At 58.4% G+C, this 17,998-nt stretch overlaps 1 protein-coding gene and 3 non-coding genes across 4 annotated transcripts in view; 2 read left to right on the top strand and 2 right to left on the bottom strand.

Moving 5' to 3' along the window:
* Positions 1–17,998, top strand: part of LOC123359833 (zinc finger protein 154-like) — a gene marked incomplete at its 3' end in the record, with an annotated part of 252,228 nt that overhangs the window by 17,695 nt on the left and 216,535 nt on the right. The window lies entirely within an intron of this gene.
* Positions 1,868–1,941, top strand: TRNAT-UGU. The gene has a single exon. It is a non-coding gene; the product is annotated as a tRNA-Thr (tRNA).
* Positions 2,995–3,067, bottom strand: TRNAK-UUU. Its single transcript has one exon. It is a non-coding gene; the product is annotated as a tRNA-Lys (tRNA).
* TRNAK-CUU lies at positions 17,018–17,090 on the bottom strand. Its single transcript has one exon. It is a non-coding gene; the product is annotated as a tRNA-Lys (tRNA).

Consider the following 17,998-nt stretch of genomic DNA (forward strand, 5'->3'; position numbering starts at 1 on the left):
TAGGCATGGGCCTCCCCTCCTCTTGCCCTACCCTTGGTTGTTCTGTGGCTTTTAAGCCTTCCCTTGGAGCCATCAGCACCAGCTGCCTCTGCTCTAGGTGCCCAGAGGAGGAGAGGTGTGCTGGGCTCTGTGACGAAGTGGGGGATTTTCTTGGGGTTTTCTGTGTTTTCCAGTGGTTTGCATGCACAGGGAGTGGGACTCAGTGTCCCCGGGTGTAACTGGTTTAACAAGGTGAGGGGAGAGGGAGTTTGTTGTTACAGGGGACCGGAGAGGGACTTGGGACCCCGGCTGATGGCCTGGAGGATGGAGACCCCAGCGACTGGTGACCTGGTGACCCGGAGACCCAGCTCAGGAGTCACAGCTAGTTCTGGCCAGTGGGAATAAAATGGGCTACAGAGAGAGGACCCTGGAGAGGAGAGGAGGCCCAGGCAACCCTGTTTACCTGGAGAGAAGACAATGCACAGAGGTGGAGCTTGGGGCCGGGGATATCAGAGGCCCAGCTGGGAAGCAGGGGGGCTCGGGGCTGGTGAGGGGAAGCCGGCAGAGCCCATCTGGCTTCAAGGGGATTGGGATGTGCTGTTATTGTGAGAGGCCAGGCCTGAGGCCCTGAGAGTTTCCTGTGCTGTGTTCAACTCTCAATAAACCCTCCTGTTTTATGCTGGCTGAGAGTCACTCCGGTTTAGCGAACAGGGGGCATCATCCCATTCGGGGGTGAGGGGGCCCACGGCGAGAGACAGAGGTGCTAAGGCTCAGAGAGGTGCGGCTCCAGGAGGAGGAGGGGCCTGACCCCGAGAGAGAGTGGACCCCCGAAAAGGGCTGTCGCACTGAAAGGGGCACCCCCCATGGACCACACAGGGCCAAGAGTGGGCACAATCTGTGAGTCTGTGACAGGCAGTGACATCACAAAGGCCTTTTGCAGGACCTCAGACTATTGGTCAAAGGTGGTGGGGAGGTGGTGACCTCACAGAGAGATGCTGACATCAGCCAGGCAGGACAGGGGCGAGGGGCCAGGGAAACCTCAGAGACCCCTGTGGCTTTGCTTCAGCAAGTCTCCTTCTCCAGGTCTCTCTTTGAGGACTAAGAGAGTATTCGGGTTCATGGACATGAGTGCCAGGAGGAACCTCTTTCGAGTTTTCTCCTTCCCTTTTCCTGATTTTACTAGAAAACAGCCATCCCTGTTTAGAAGGTAAGAGCCTCCTCGAAGGAAGGGGTGTCCTGGGGGTGTCACAGTTTGGATGCCGGTGCCCCCCCCCAGACACTGTAAGGAAGTACCCGCCACCCTGCTCTGTGTTCGCAGGGCAGGAGAGAGCAGCATCCACGGCAGTGATTTGCTCCTGGCTGCCGGAGCAGAGCAGCAGGCTCAGCTGTCAGAACTTCCCAGAGCGATGAAAGGGGAGGGGCCCATGGCTCTGTAGCAGGAATGCAGGGCAGGTGAGTTCACAGCGGGCATTGTGGGATACTGGAGGAGGCCAGTTATGGTGATATAATGAACAGCAGCGTCTACACTGACACTCTGCCACTTTAAGTTTGCTGGAAAAAGCTCTAGGCTTCTCATCGAAGTGGTTTTATTTTGTCACCAAAACAGAGCAGTTTTGTCGCCAAACGTGGTATTGCAGTGTGTGCACCAGCCACAAGCTGCCGACCGAGGGAGCATAGTGTGTTTTTCACACACCTGAGCAATATAATTCTGCTGAAATAACTTTGTAGTGCAGACCTGGCCAAAGATTCACACACACAGACAGCTGGCAAGGAAAAATGTCACCTGCTCCTCTGCTTTGCAGAATCCAAACACAAGCAAAGCTTGTCAGGCCTAGGTGGAGATGCAGGGAGTCAGGTGTAAGCAGACACTGTATTTTAGCCACAGGCAGGCACTATGGTTTAGCTGGTTAAGGTACCTGTTTTGTAAACAGGAGATCCTGGGTTCAACTCCCAGTGGTGCCTTGTTGAGATCCTTTTAGAGCACCTGGTATTGGCTACTGTCAGAAGACAAAATACAGAGCTAGGTGGACCTTTGGTCTAGCCCAGTGTCGCTTTTCTTATGGTTTAAATTACACTCACTGGCACTGATAATAGAGTTACTCAAAGTTTGGGAGTTGAGAGCTGATAAGTCAGTGGCCAAGCCCCTTGCAGGTGACCCCCTCCCTCTGGGACAGGGACAGGTCTGAGCTCTCGCACCAAATGCTCATTGTGGCTGCCAGAATCTGTGGGCAGCTCATTTAGTTTACACCCAGGTTTGAGTCCTTGATTCACACATCAAGGATAACAACCCTTTGTTTCTCCTGATCCAATAACAAGGAGACTGGGAATCCAACACCAGCCACAAGTGATCATTTCGGCAAGCAACCCAACCTATTTCCAACATACTGTAAAATCCACATGCAGACTCATACACGAAACCTTGCAAGAAAATCTTCCTGAGGGGGTCTGAAGCACCTGCTGCTGGAGGGAAGGAGGGAGCTGTGGGTTGGGATTGAGGGGCAGCGTGAGGAGGGGGGCCTGTGGGTTGGGATTGAGGAGCACTGGGAATAGGAGGGGGCTGTGGGTTGGGATTGAGGGGCACTGGGAATAGGAGGGGGCTGTGGGTTGGGACAGAGAAGGGTGAAGAGGAGCAGGCTCTGGTTGGGAGTGAGGAGCAGTGAGCATAGGAGGGACTGAGGGTTGGGTCTGAGGGGCACTGGGAAAAGAGGGGACATGGGTTTAGGCTGAAGAGCATCTTCATTTGGGGATCCAGCAGGAAAGGGGAAGGCAGCAGGTGATTGTAATTCCTTAGGGATATTCTGTGTCTTTGTGTGTCTGTGCAGGGGAGGAACATGCTCTATGACCAGAGGCCTTTATTCCTCCAGGCTGCAAGGACAGAGGGGCTGTCAAGGAGTTGTTCCTTCAATCCCCCCCACACAAAGGCCCTTCTTAGGAAAGGAAAATCCTGAAGAGAAAGAGTAACACCAAAGAAGACTGCAGAAAGTCAGACTGTTCCAACCACAGTGAGAAGTTTATCACCTGACCAGGGACTTGAACCCTGGACCCTCAGATTAAAAGTCTGATGCTCTGCCAACTGAGCTAGCCAGGCTCACATAGGAAAAGTGCAAGTTGGTGCAGAGGTGAAGCTAGTCAAGAAAAAGCGAGCGGGAAACAATTGGGGAAACCTGCTGCTCTCTCTCTCTTCCCAGCCCTGGCCTGGCCTGGTATTAGTGCAGGTTAAAAAGACGAGAAAATATTGGCATCTACCAGCCTTTCATACCTTCCCCACCACTTGGGCTGCATAAGGGGAGGACAGAGAGCAGCAGCCCAGGTGGGGAAGGTGACCTGGAGGCAGGGAGCCCTGATGTCGCTCCTTGCTCCCCCCTCACAGCCCCCTAGCGATGTGCAGAGGAGCAGTGTTCAGGGGCGGCGGGGGGAGCGAGCAGCAATGCCAGCTACTCCGTGCATCCAGGTCAATTTCCCCAAGTGGGCACAGGAGGGGGTGCAGGGGTTAGGGGAAAAGGGGGCACAGTGCAGGAATTATGGGTACGGGAGGAGGCAGGGGTTAAGGGTGCAGAGGTTAGAGGTGCAGGGATTAGGGGAACCAGAGGGGGGCACAGGGTTAGGGGTGCAGAGCTTGGGGTGCAGGGTGAGGGTGCAGGAGGGGGGTGCAGGGTTGGGGTGTAGGGGTGCCAGAGGTCACAGGTTTAGGGTTTGGGGGGCACAGGGTTAGGGGTGAGGGATGTAAGGGGTCTGGAGGGGGTGCAGGGTTAGGGGAGCCAGAGGTTGGGGATGTAGGGGTTAGAAGTGCAGGGGGGAACACAGGGTTAGGGGTGCAGTGGTTAGGAGTGCCAGAGGGGGGAGCACAGGGTTAGGGGTGCAGAGGTTAGGGGTGCCAGAGGGGGGCACAGGGTTAGGGGTGTGGGGGAGGACGCAGGGTGAACAGTGCAGGGTTAGAAGCACAGGAAGGGGCATGGGGCTTTCCTGTGGCCCAACCCCACAGGAGATTGTCCCCATGTTTAAAGAACAAACCTCTATCCTAAGGGCTGCAATAGCCACTGGGGTGAGACAAACGGCACCAGCCCCTTGCTGCCCAGCCTGTGAGAGCTCTGATCCTGCGTCTATAAAGGGAACAGCGAGTGGAAGTGAAGTGGCTCCGGGACGCGCTCTGTTAGAGCCCCACCGGGAACAGTGAGCAGAAGTTAAGTTGCCTCCTGTTCTATAACTGATGGGTGGGGGGGGGGGGGGCAGCAGGGATTAGGGGCATGGAGAACGGGGGGGCCTGACATGCGTTGGGCTGCGGGGTTCCCTGCTGCGGGGCTCCCTGCTGCAGCTCCGCAGACTGGAGCCTGCTCCTCCTGTGCAGGGCCAGCTCCAGCTACTCTGCCGCCCCAAGCAGGAGGGGGGAAAAGGACAAGCTGTGGCTCTTCGGTGGCAGCTCAACCACACTGCTGCTTCCGCGGCAGCTCGGCGGCGAGTCCTCCCCCCCTTCCTCTTCGGCAGCAATTCGGCGGCAGCTCAAAGACTAAGACAGGGAACGAGGGACCCGCCGCCGAATTTCCACCCAAGACCCAGCCGTGCTGCCCCGATACCGGACGGGCCGCCCCTTTGAATTGGCCGCTCCAAGCGCCTGCTTGCTACACTGATGCCTGGAGCCAGCCCTGCTCCCGGGACAAGCAGGGGCTGGTGCAGAGCGTGGCAGGGCAGGGAGATGACATCTCCCCTAAGGGCAGGGCCTTTTCACAGCAAGGGCAGCACCTCCCCGCAGGAGCACAGACCCCACCTGCTCCTCCTGCTTTCTCCTGACACCAGCACCACCCTTCCCAACACCGCCTCATGGCAGCATCTGCTGCCGGACTCGCACCAGAAACGGGAAGTCTGGGCCAGGCCTGGCAGCGGCTGTCAGGAAATGGAAGCAGGAGACACGACCACTCCCATGGTGCTGTGGGGCCCGTCCTGGCTGGTGGGAGATGGAGGCAGTGGACACTACCACTCCCATGGTGCCGTAGGGTTTTCAGGTGGGATGCCCCCGCCAGGGTTGGGCTCCAGGGGAGGTTTGGCAGCTTAAGGGACTGGGGGGGGCGCGGCGTTGCTTGGAGGAGGTTTGAGGACCAACAGCGAAGGGAAAGTTGGACACTGGCCAGAATACCAGGGAGACAAGGCAGGTGAGGTGATACCTGTTACTGGACCAGCTTTGGAGCCACACAGGGTCTTCTTCATGCAGGGGCAAGATGCTCAGAGCATCACAGTTCAATAGAAGGTGGAACGCTCTGCCCCGAACACCAGACATTCCCCTACTTCCTGGAACGGGGGACCTGTCCCCATTGTCCTGTAAACAGCCCCACCATGTACCCCAGAGGTGGCTGCATCTTAGCACCAAGACACCAGTGGTCACTGCTCCAGAGGAGATGGTACATACAGGCCACTGCCCTCCGTGGACACCAGACGTCACAGACTGTGCCCTGTCTTAGCTGGCCCCACACGTTATTGCCCCAAGAGGTGAGGTACACACAGGCTACTACTCAAACTGGGCACCTGGGGTCACTGCAGCAATGGTTGGGGGGGATACATGCAGGCCACTGCCTGAAGTGGCCACTACCACAATGGTGTGGGGAGAGGGGGAGGGAGATACCAATAGGGCACTGCCACACCAGGGCACCACAGGGAGGTCACTGCTCCAATTAGTAGAGATACACATCGGGTAGTGCCCCAACTGGGGGCCCTACCCCAGAGAGAGAGGGGGCTGGGGAGAGAGGAGGAAATCAAAGGCCACTGCCTCACTTAGCCACCAGGGGTCACTACCTAAATAGGGGACACACACAGGGAACTGCCCCACCTGACCAGCAGGGGTCACTGCCCCAATTGGGGGATATACAGAGGGTATTGCCCCACGGGGATGCCAGGGATCAGTGCCTGCCATACCTGGCACAGGGGTAGAGGGGACAGGGTGACCAGATGTCCCGATTTTATAGGGACAGTCCCGATATTCGGGGCTTTTTTTTTTTTATGTAGGTGCCTATTACCCTCCACCGCATCCCGATTCTTCACACTTTCTATCCGGTCACCCTGCAGGAGGCGGGGAGGGAGGGGGCTACACACAGGGCACTGCCCCACTTGGCCACCAGTGCACATCCCTAGTGGGGGAGTGACACACACCAGGAGCAGGGCTCACTGCCACAAAGGGGTTGGAGGATACCCAGGGCACTGCCTGACACGGCCACCCAGGCACCCTGCCACCTTGGGGGAGGTGAAGAACACACCTCAGGCACTGACTCCTCTGGCTACCAGTGCTCACTGGCCCAATGCAGGGGTTGGGGGGAGTAAATACCCACAGGGGACTGCCCCACCTGGGCAACACGAGTCACCGAGATGAGAGTGGGATACGCAGAGGGCACTGCCCCAATGGCTGATGTACATACAGGGCCCTGCCTCACCTACCCACCAGCGCTCACAGGCGCAATGGCAGTGGTGGGGTCACATAGGCAACTGCCCTCAGTGGCCACCAGCGGGCGCTGCAGCAATGCTAGGGGGGATACATGCCAGGCATTGCTGCCCCTCGCCACCAGGAGTCACTGCTCCTACAAGAAGGCACCTACAGGACACTCCCGTGCCTGGCCAGCAGGGGTCACTATCAGTGGGGAGGGGCACTGGGGAAGCAGAGAAAGAGCAACTAACTGCAGTGGGGAAAATCGTCATCTACAGGGGAGAAAGAACGGACTCCGCTAGGACATCGCACCAACTCCGGCCAGGCTGGAGACCAGAATTCGGGGCTGGAGCAGCTCCAGCTAGAGGCTGGGTGGAGGCAGGTGACCTCGGTCTCTGTGCTGAGCAGGCTGCTTTGACAGCGAGGAGTGACAGGGAACCCCCCGGCCAGGGTCTTGCTGCCCAAGGAGGGGGAGATCTGTGGCAGGCTTTGGAGTAGCTGGTTCAGCAGCCGTGAGCCGCACGCTTGTCCCTGCCTGAGCTCTCCAGGAGCACATAACACACAGGTGTGCACTGGATGTAGGCACCAGTGTAACGACAGGGCCAGACTCTGCTGAGTGCTGCCTGTGAGAGACGGGGGCAGAGTCAGACGGGCAGACGGGGGCAGGAGATGACAGGGCCAGCGGCCATGAGCTGAACCCATCACAAGTCCAGCCTGTGACGTCACCATCCGTCCCTGCAGCTCTCCATCTGTCCCGCTGTCCGTCAACTCTCAACCCCCCATCTGTCCCCAGTGTATGCCACCCCTCCCTTCACCCATCTGCCTCACACACTCATCTATTTCCTCATGCATCCTGCTGTCCCTCTGATTGTCCCTGCAGTGCCCAGCACAAGGAGGCATAGTGGACCCTGAGCGAGGCTTTTGGGTGATGCAGTAATGGAGCTAGCGGGTGATAAGGGGGGTTCTAGGCATCTCTAATCCTGTGCCCAAAGCCATGACTGCGAGCCCACCCCTCTCAGTCTCAGACCCCACAGCCCCAAAGACATGACTGGCCACTCACGCTGTGACCCAGTGACAGCAATGAGGTCTCCCCGAGGGTAGGGGGTGGGAGGAGCAACCCCCTTATCCTGGCAGGACACATCCTTCCCAGTATGGCAGAGACCTTGCCTGTGGGCAGATGGACCCAGCTGAGCCCATAGGAGACTGGGGGAGGGGGAGCAGAGGAAGAGGATGAAGGCAACTGAACATGAGAGGTGTCCATGAAAGGAGAGAGAGAGTTTGAGCGCGAGTTGGCCAACACAGAGAGAGAAACCTTGGAGAAAGAAAGAAACTCAGAACAGGGAGAAACCCTCATGGATCCAACTTTCTGCTAGGGAGCACACACCACTCCTGGCCAGAGAGATGATCAGCCCTCGCAAATGGCAACATCATCTCCCTTGAAGCCACAGCTAGTCCAGAAACCCACACCCAGGTAACGGGACGTCCCTGCCAGGGGGGCTGTGACCAGAGCCTTCCCAAACCAGATACTTCTCTCAGCGATAGAGACGGCTACTCTCATCCCAGCTGGGTAGGTCTTGCCTGGCATCAACAGGATTCACGAGGTTACTGCTCTCACTCACAACACAAAAGAAAAAGCAATGGTGGCGAGGCTCCTCTTCTCGCCACTCCCGCACCCCAGGGCTCCGGCTTCAACCCTCCTCCCATTCTGCCATCACAGCTACAATCAGAAATCTGAGCCCGGGGCTCACACCTGGTTGTCTCCCCAATCCTTGGCGTTGTCCAGCATGTCTCCCTCCACAGAAGTCACCTGGCCTCGTCTTAGACTCCATCTTCCTATTCCTCTTCTCCTTCCCAGAGCTCCTGCTCTGCTCCTCAGACCTGTCTGTGCTCAGCTCTGCAGGCAGAGGGGAAGGGGCATGATGGGAACACACACGCCCCATTCCAGACACCACGCAGCATCCACAGGGCTACCAAACCACGTCACCTTCGGCCAAAACCACCCCCCACCCCGAGGGAGCAAAAACCCTTTGTGAGCTCAGCACACACAAGCCAGGAAAAGATTAACACCCACACCCAGCCCAGCCAAAGTGGGAGCTTCCCCCACTTTCCCCGGCCACAGGCCCAGGGGGCTCATGGATGGAGGAGTTTGGGGGACTGTGTGGGCCCCTGAAGGACTAGCTCAGCGTGTGAATGAGTGACTGGGATGTATGTGGGGGCCTGACTGTGGGTTGGGGTGCCCAGGAGGACCCAAGGGAAGGGATTAGGGGGATTAGGGATAGAGGAAGGTGGGGATACCAAGGTGCATTGTGGGAATGTGGGATTTAGAGAGCCCAGAGTGGGTGGGTGGGGGCGGGTTGGAGGGCCCCACAGTGGCTGAAAAGGGGAACCCGGCAGGTTGGGGGGTAGCAGAGATTGGAGATGAGGAACCTCAAACCCTGGGGATGGACTGGGGCAGTGGGGGTATGGGAAAGTGGGGCCCAGCAATGGAGAAATGGGTTGGAATCAATTAGGGGCAGGGCGCTGAGGGGGAGGAGGAGGTCGGGGGTGGGGCGATGAGGACGGGGGGTGCGAAGGGAAAGGCCTGGCAGAGTGGACAGGGTGGGGGAGGGGACGCTGGGGGCGGGGTTGGCGGGAGGGTCACAGCGGGGGGGGGACACTGCGGGGGCAGGTTGGGGGAGGCTGAGGGGCCCCCGTGGCCCCAGGCTGCCGCTTGTGGGGCTGCTCCCAGGCAGCTCAGCCCCCCCCCTTTCACTCCGCGCTGCCTTTGTCTACCCCCCGCCCAGCCCGGATCCCACGTGGGATTCGAATCCCAACGGCCGCAGCGCGCGCCCCGGGGGGCGGGGGCAGCGAAGCCTCTGGGCGAGGAAACTGGGGCCTCCCCCCACGCACCGAGTCCCGGTCCCGCGCTCTCTCCGCCAATCAGGGAGCGGGGAGGGACGCGGCGAAGTGACGAGTTACGGCCCCTCCTCCAATAGAGGCCGCGTGTGAGAGAGAGAGAGAGAGAGAGAGAGAGAACTACGCTTCCCAGAGTGCACCGGGAGGGGGCGCGTTGTCTGAGCAAATTATCCGTCACTTCCGCTCTGAGACGAGCCAGGAACTACAACTCCCAGCCTGCCCCGGGGCGCCTCCGTCCTCTCCAGCCCAGGTGAGGGCGGGTCCCTGGGTCAACCTGACACCTCCCCCGCCAATGCAACTCCTCATCCCTGCCCCGCCCCCCAGAGAGCCCCGGCCCCGCCCCCCTGCCTTGGCCTCCTCTTTCCCCACTCGGGGGCGGGGCTGGGAGCCAGGACTCCTGATTTCTCCCCGCAGCTCTGGGAGGGGAGTGGGGGAGGGGTTTGGGTTCCTGCTGCCCTCGCAGCTTGCCCCCCAACCAGGTGCTGGGTGTTCTGGTGCCTGCAGCCCCCCCAGTTCCAGCCCCTCTGCCCAGGCAGCTCCCCCAGCCTGACACACACACCCAGCCCCTGCACCCGCCCCACCCCAGGGCTCCTCAGCCCAGAGGGTAGCCCCCTGGCTGAGTGGGGCAGCAGAACCCCCTGAAATTACCTTGGGACCAGCATGATCTGCCTCCGCCCTGCATGTATTCGGAGTGAGTCAGTTTCCCTGTCCCAACATGTGTCCTGCCATGTGTCCCTTCTCCTCCCCAGTTCCCTCCAAACCACCCCATTTCCGCTGCACCCCGGGCTGGGTCTCTGCCAACCCCCTTCTCCCCTCCTGCCCCCAATATCTCCCTGCCCCTACAGGTCTATAGGGCTGGATCCCTCCCTCCCCCCTTCTCCCCTCATGTCCTGCCTCTGGGGGTCTATGGAGATGGGTGTCTTCTCTGCCATCCCCTCTCCTGCCCCCCGCCATATCCCGCTGCCTCTAGGGGTCTATGGGGCTGGGTCTCTCCCCCCTCCATCCCCTCTCCTGCTCCCAATATCCCGCTGGGGCTGGGGCTCTCTCCCTGCCCCTGTGCTCCCCCCCTGCACAGCATGTCCTGGGAGTGACTCAGATTCCCTGGACCAACATTTCACACACCCCACCCCCACCCGACATGTCTCCCTCCACCCCACCCCATTTCTCCTGCACCCCAGGCTGGGTCTCTGCCAATCCCCCTTCTCCCCTCCTGACCCCAAGATCCCCTGCCCCTGCAGTGTCTGGCGGCAGGACGGAGAGCAGCGAGAGGAACCGAAGGAGCCCGGTGGAGAGAATTCTCTGCGTGTGGACAGAATCCGATGTGGGGAGTTCGTGCTGTGGGCGCCTGCACCGGCGTCACTTCGGGGCAGTGATTGCTACTGAGCTGCATATTGACCAAAGGCGTGTGAATGGGGTGTGGTGCCTGGCGGGGAGCAGCTCCTGGTGATAATGAAAGCAGTGGGAGCAGGAGATCCTGTCCTAGCAGGGGGTTAGGTGGGGTTTATTTGCAATCATGAGTGGGCGTGTTGTGAGTGCAATTAGACCCCCACTTCTCTGGTGGGGCGGGGCTTCTACTGTCTGCCTGGGGGGGGTAGGGGTCCATGATGTCACAGCCTATGGGGGATGGGGAGGTTGAATCATGTTTCTGAAGTGGGAGAGCAACTTCCCCTGCTCCCACTCACTCTCCACTAGGGGGCTGGGCTGGGATCTCTAGGGAGGGGAGGCCAGGAAAAAACATCAGAGGGGTAGCCGTGTTAGTCTGGATCTGTAAAAGCAACAAAGAATCCTGTGGCACCTTATAGACTAACAGACGTTTTGCAGCATGAGCTTTCGTGGGTGAATACCCACTTGCATCTGAAGAAGTGGGTATTCACCCACGAAAGCTCATGCTGCAAAACGTCTGTTAGTCTATAAGGTGCCACAGGATTCTTTGTTGCTTTTACAGGAAAAAACAGTCTCCCCTATGGAACCCAGGAGTCCTGGCTCCCAGTCCTCCTGCTCTAGACCCGCTCCACTCCCTGGGCCAGGGATAGAACCCAGGGGTCCTGGTGCCCAGCCGCCTCCCTGCTCTGACCACTCGACCCCACTCCCCTCCCAGGATGGTGCAGGGGTCACTGGGTCTGTGTCCCAGCTCTGCTAAGGGCCTTGACTGATTTTCCCAAATTGCTTCCTTCTGAATCCAGCACATCTGCCCCCCCCCTCCGCCTGGTCACTGCCCATCCCCGTGTGGGGGCACCAGCACTGTGCCGGGTCGTGATGGGAAATTGTCCAAGCTGGCCCAGAAGAGACATGTGTGTCCCTGCTGCCCCCTGCTGGCGGGGCTGAGCCCTGCTCTCTCGTGTGTGTGTGTGTGTGTGTGTGGTGGCTTTGCAGGATTTTGTATCCTGCAGCAAGTGACACACACAGACACACACATTGATGCACAAAGGGACTCACACAATCCCAAGAACACTCACACACAACACACCCAGAGGGGCATGCTAGCCCAACCCACAAAGAGAGAAACAATCACATCTCCAGCCATACTCACAATCACACACAGACAGACACACACCAGAATATCCACAATTGTGCTCAGAGACACAACCGCACACAGTTCACTCCCACTGCTCCCAACACAAGGACCTCCTGCCCCACACAGCATGTGCCAAGGCCTGTGGAACTCACTGCCACTGGACAGCTACCAATGAGAATGGACCTTTCCAGAAGACCAATAGACATGGCCGTGGCGACAGAGGGGGCTGGGCTCCCAGGGTCTCACCCGGGCTGAGACTGGTTCTGACCTAGAGGGGTCTATCCAGCAGGGGGCAGCGTGACCCACACACAAACCCACCAGAAGCGCCTTTCTTAGCGGGTCTCCCAGGCCATCCCCCACCCTGCCCGGGGTTGGGTAACAAAGGGGCAGCACAGGACTCTAGGCCGTGTCACTCCAGCCCCAGCCCCTCGCTCCCACACACTGGCGAGTTGGGTAAATGCCGAGGGATTGCACAAGAGAGAGTCAGAGCCAGGGAGAGAACCCAGGAGTCCTGACTCTCCCCCCGACACACTGTAACCACTGGACCCCGCTCCCCTCCCAGGGCTGGAGATAGAACCCAGGAATTCTGACCACCAACCCCCCTCCCCCGTTCTGACCACTAGACCCCACACTCCCTTTTTAGATTTTAGTCCCGCTGCCTCTTCTATCCACCCACCCCACCTGTCCATCCCTTTGCTGCAGGTTTCTGGGGTGTCACCCCTGCTCTGCACTCCCCCAGTGCAGCCCAAGGCTTTTCCTCCCCCCAACCACACATCCTCTCCCCCTCGTGCTGGATTGTCTGCTTGGCCCCCTGCCCCCTCTCGGGATGCGCTGTGCGGCGTGGCTGGGGATTGTGCAATGGCCCAGCACCAGGCAACGCAGAACGGACACCACATGCCCTGCCCCACCTCATCAGAGCTGCTCTCCAGGTGCATCAGAGCCCAGCGCCCCGCACCTTGGCACTCCTGCCCCACAGGGGGTGAGCTGCAGCCCCCGCCACACTCCGCAGAGGGGAGTAGGGTCAGGCCAGCCAGCCCTTGTAACATGGGGAAATCACCACCGGGGTCGACAGTATGGGGGCTGTGACATACAGAGAAACAGTTGTTGTGCCAAAAGAGGGCAGCAGAGCATGTGCGTGTGCACACACACACACACACACACACTTGCAAACATACACAAACACATGCATGAATCCAGACACACACACACTTGCTAATATACACAAACACCTGCACAAATCCAGTCAACATCAACACAACTCCTAACAGATGCAAACACATGCACAAATCCAGCCACAAACACAACACCCACAGCTGTAATAACACACACACCCTTACAGAAAACCAAACAAACACATGCAGAAATCAATCCATCCATCTACCCCGCCCACCCACACTCCATCCCCATTCTGTGCACACACCTTGGGTCACTGCGACACTGAATACTTTAACTGGATGGGGGGCCCAGCATCATGGCTATTCCCTGCCACCCAGGGCTCACAGGGGGTGCATTGGGGGGGCACAGGGGGCATGATCCAGTGCCAGCCAAGGGTGGGGATAGAGGTGGGTATGGGGCCGTGGTTTCTGTACCACCTGGTTCCTGGCACAGGCTCCTTCCAGGATTTGCATTTCTTGGTAGTTTTCACCCCATCGCCACTTCCTGCCCAGCCCCCTCCTGCTGTGCAAGGTGGTTCGGGGGGGATGGGAAGAACCCAGGAGTCCTGGCTCCCAGCCCCACCTGTGCTAAGATATGAGACTCCACTCTAACCCCAGCGCTGGGACTGGAACCTAGGAGTCCTGACACCCATCTTCCTTTCCTCTAACCACTAGACCCCACTCCTGCCCTTTTGGGGAGCCAGGACTCCTGGGTTCTGTCCCCAACTCTGGGAGCAGAGTGGGGCCTAATGGTTAGAGCAGGAGGAGCCAGGACTCCTGGGTTCTACTCTCAGTGCTGCTGTGTGACACTGGGCCTCTGTTTCTCCTCCCACTTTTTGGGTGTGGAGCCTGTAAAGTCTCTGGGGCATGGCCTGTCTCTCGCTGTGTCTGGGCAGCGCCTGGCCCAACGGGGCCTGATCTCAGCTGGGGCAGGGACTGTCTCTGTGTCTGTGCAGCCCCTGGCGCAACAGGGGCCTTGATTTTGCCTTGTCAACGGCAGCGCAGAAAGCCCTAGTGCCAAAAGAAGATGTGGGGGTGGGGGGAAGCTTTGCAAAAATCGGTCACACCAATAGGAAACCAGCCCCAGCAGTTTGTGACTTCACTTCCCAAAATTAGATATACACACACACACACACACACACACACACAGAACCCTGCTCAAACCACCCCCTTTGCCAATGCACCACCTCACCTTGTCCAGGGAGATCTAGGCGGGGAGCTCAGTGTGGGAGCGGTGATGGACGGCACCATCAAGGTAGGTTCTAGAGATGGTCCTCCAGATGTAGACGTCTCGGCTCCAACAGGCACTGGGCTCACGCTGGGCTGCGTTCAGTTCCTCTCTCTGGTGTGCAACCCGGCTCCACAAATGCCCCCGCCCCCTGCTCTTTCCTTCTGGTACCAAAAATATCCTCTTCCTTCGCCCCAGAGAGAGACACCCACGGTGCTGCTCAGCACACGCCTTCCCCCCACCTTCCCCCCCATTCCCATAAGCGTGCAGGAAGGGAGTCATGATTGGGAGAGCCCGTGTCCCGAGGGGAGGGTATGGGGGGGCTTGTCCCCTCCTCAGAGCATGGGGGTTCCAATAGGCACCTATGGATGGTCCCCCCAAGCAGGGCCAGGACGGAAATGGGAGGCCTGTGCCCCCAACATAGAGAATCTGGGGTGCAACCTTACTTAGCAGGTCATTCTGTCCTTTCTCTGACTCTCCCATTCCAGCTTCAACTAGCGCTTGTGGTTCTTTCGTTCTTTTTCATTCCTTTCCTTCTCTAGTTTGTATGTTCTTGCTTTCGTTTTTCCCCTCTACCTTTCATGCTCTTCCTTTTTCCTTCTTTTTCTAATGTTTTTTTCTCTCCCTTTATTTCTTTCTCTGCCTTTCACGTTCTTTTCTCTCTCTCTCTCTCTCTCTCTCTCTCTCTGGTTATTTTTTTCACTCACTCGTTTTCCTCGCTCCTTCCAAGCCAAGCAGGTTCTCCTCCCACACAGATTTTGACAGGTTTTCCTCCTGATCAGCAAGTGGATTAAGCACATCTTCAGTGGGGGTTTGCCATGCCAGGGAGCAGGTGGCCATCTGCTGGCCACTCATAGGCATGGTTCTCCCCTCCTCTGGCCCTGTCCGTGGTTGCTCTGTGGCTTTTAAGCCTTCCCTTGGAGCTGTCAGCACCAGCCGCCTCTGCTCCAGGTGCCCAGAGGAGGAGAGGTGCTGGGCTCCAGCCTGGGACTCTGCCTCCCTCCTGCCTAGCCCTGACTATGAAGCCTGGCCCTGGCCCTCCTTCCTTCAAGTGCCAGGTGGACAAGAGGTAACGTGGCTGCAAGCAAAATGGCCAAACTTGTGGGCCTCATGTGAAGCAGCAAGAATCCCAACCACCTGGTCAAACCACAGGCATCAGTGTAACAAGTTCTAGAGCCCCAACCAATTTTGGCCATTACAGCCCAGCTCCTGTGGGCAAGTCACCCAGCAGGAGGGGAAAGATTTGCTCTGGCACAGCTGGAGATAGGGAAGTTGAGCACTGTGAGCTTCAGGGCTTTACCACAAGCCCCCACTGAAATTTGAACTCAGATTGCAAGATTCAGAGCCCTGAGTGCTGCCCATTAAACCATGGGACGAGCTTGTGCTGCTTTCTCTGCACATCAGTGACCCTTACGGGACTGGCTCATGTAAGGGACTGTTGGCCCCTTACTAAAAGTTAGTGGGGGTTCAGTTGGCTATTTCCCAGTTCCAATAGAAGGGGGAAGGGCCAATGGGAAATCAGGACCCTGAGACTGACAGTCCCCAGGGGCAATGGGGAGAGGCCAAAGCTCCAAGTTAGCCGCACTGACAGGCCAGGCAGTGTAATGAGGGAGTCACCAGGCCAGGGGGTCCCATCCTCCGTGGGAGCTGGAACTGCCTGGGCCAGAGTGGGGCAGAGCTAAGGAGAGAGCAGGAGCCCGAGAAGAGCCGGGGAGCAGAGCTGCGCCAGCCAGGTAGAACCAGAGCAGATCCGTGCTGGGAGCCGAGCCGCAGCAGCACGAGCCGTAGAAGCTGCCCAGGGAGCAGATCTGTGCTGGGAGAAGAGCTGCAGCAAGCGGAGCTAGAGGAGCAGCCCAGGGAGCTGGAGGCAGAACCGCAGCAGCACTGGGGCTGGAGGTGGGTGCAGTGAGCAGCGTGGGAGAGCGAGGGGGACCCTGGGCAGAAGGCCCAGTGCAAGGCGATGCCACCCGTCAAGAGATCTTGCAGGCCAGACTTTTGGGGGTGGGGGGATCATATCCCCTACATGGGGGCTGACACTGGGAACAAGGGGCCTGTCACCTAGAGCATGTGGCCACTGCCAGAGCAAGTGTCCAGCCCGTGGTGTCCCTGCAGCACAGCCAGGGCCTGGGGAGGAGGCCTGGGACATGTGAGGGAGAGACTGTGACCTGCCCTGACCCTCCAGAGACGCTGGTTGTGATCTCCCTGCACCACAGAACAGGGTGACGTGTTTTCCTTTCCCATCTTTCCTTGTGTTTTACATTGATTGCTGGGTAATAAATGGTGTTTGCTTGAAGCACATGCAATGAGGAGTGGGTCAGGGAAGTGCCCAGAGTGGAGACACTGTAGCCCCTGTTCAAGTGATCATGACAAGATTGGGGGTCATCAAACCCCCCAGGATTCCTGGGCCCAGCCTTGTTGGGGTTACGAGGTCTCTGCCACACAGGAGAGTAGAAAGAGCGTCCTTGGGGTCAGGCAGCCTCTGGGTAAGGGGGTGGGGACTCAGATCCTTTCTCCAGCCAATTGCACCAGGGAAGTTCCCCAAAATAGCCAGACCCGAACCCCCTGTACACTTGTGCTCTGTCCTCATTGCTTCTCTGTCTCTCTTCCCCTCATCTCTGCTGCTCCCCCTCTGGGCTTTCTCAGCACCTGGCCCCACAGCGCTTCCTGCCAGCCAGAGACTGTGTGTTCTAGGCCTGCTCCTGCAGATGTGGCCTCTCTCCTGATTCCTGAGGAAAGGAACCTTTCCAGGAAATGGCCACAGCTTCTGGGAATCTGCATGTGGCTGGTGGACAGCACCAGGAATCATTTGGCTCCTGGCACACAAGGCATCTTAAAAAGCTGAGCACCCAGACAGGGGCTTGCACCCTGGACCCTCAGATTAAGAGCCTGAGGCTCTACCCACTGAGCTACCTGGGCTTGTTAAGACCAGCTTCACCGTTCAGCATAAGAGTGAGCAGGCAGGCAAAAGAGAGGCACAAAAAGTCCCCGGAACCCCTCCTCTTTTTCTGCACAGCCACTGCCTGTCAGCAGGATTCCTCCTCCCTCCTGTGCCTCAGTGCGACTAAATCTCCGCACCTAGATAGCCGGTCCATCCGCTGCACCCCAATCCCCCATGCCTGAGCCTCCCTGCCAAAACCCTGCACCTGGCTCCAGAGAATTAAGTCTCACGTGTCGCTGGGAACTCGACTTCTTGTGCCCAGAGAGTCTAGGCCCACCTCAGCAGGTGACCTGAGAAACACAATGTCGGCCTTTTCCAAAGAAGTGCTTGGAGGGGTTTTTCTCATGTTACCATGTGGCCTAATGGATAAGGTGTCTGAGTGTGGATCAGAAGATTGAGGGTTTAAGTCCCTTGGTAGCTGTGTTTCTGCAGTTTTACCGTTGTGCTGAACGTCCTGCTCCTTGCAGGGCTGGAACCTCTTCTTGGCCGCTCAGACCAATGCTCTGGCTTTAGCTAGAGCCCCGGGAAGGAGTTGGGGGGTGGGCGTCACAAAGGCTGGTGCATGAGCCCCAGGGGCTTCCAGTCTCGCCTTTGCCTTTCCTGACTTGCCAAAGAAAGTGGGCGGCTGCTCGGGCTAGCGTGTGCGCCTGTCCCTGTGCTGGAGGGTACTTGCTATGTAGCGTCTTTGGAGCCTGGGTGTTTCTCTGCTTCTCGCCAGCTCGGGAAAAGCCTCTTGGGGTAAAATCTCCTGCCCCACTGCAAAAGTGAGCACCTGGAGTGGGACCACTCAGAGGCCCCACCATGGGGGCTGGCCCTGCTTTCCTACCATCTTGGGACGTTGGCCACAGAGCATCAGCAGCCGCCCCGCATGCTGGTGACCTTCAGT

Source organism: Mauremys mutica, unplaced genomic scaffold, assembly GCF_020497125.1.
Source record: "Mauremys mutica isolate MM-2020 ecotype Southern unplaced genomic scaffold, ASM2049712v1 Super-Scaffold_100198, whole genome shotgun sequence".
In the NCBI taxonomy this organism is placed as follows: domain Eukaryota; kingdom Metazoa; phylum Chordata; order Testudines; family Geoemydidae; genus Mauremys; species Mauremys mutica.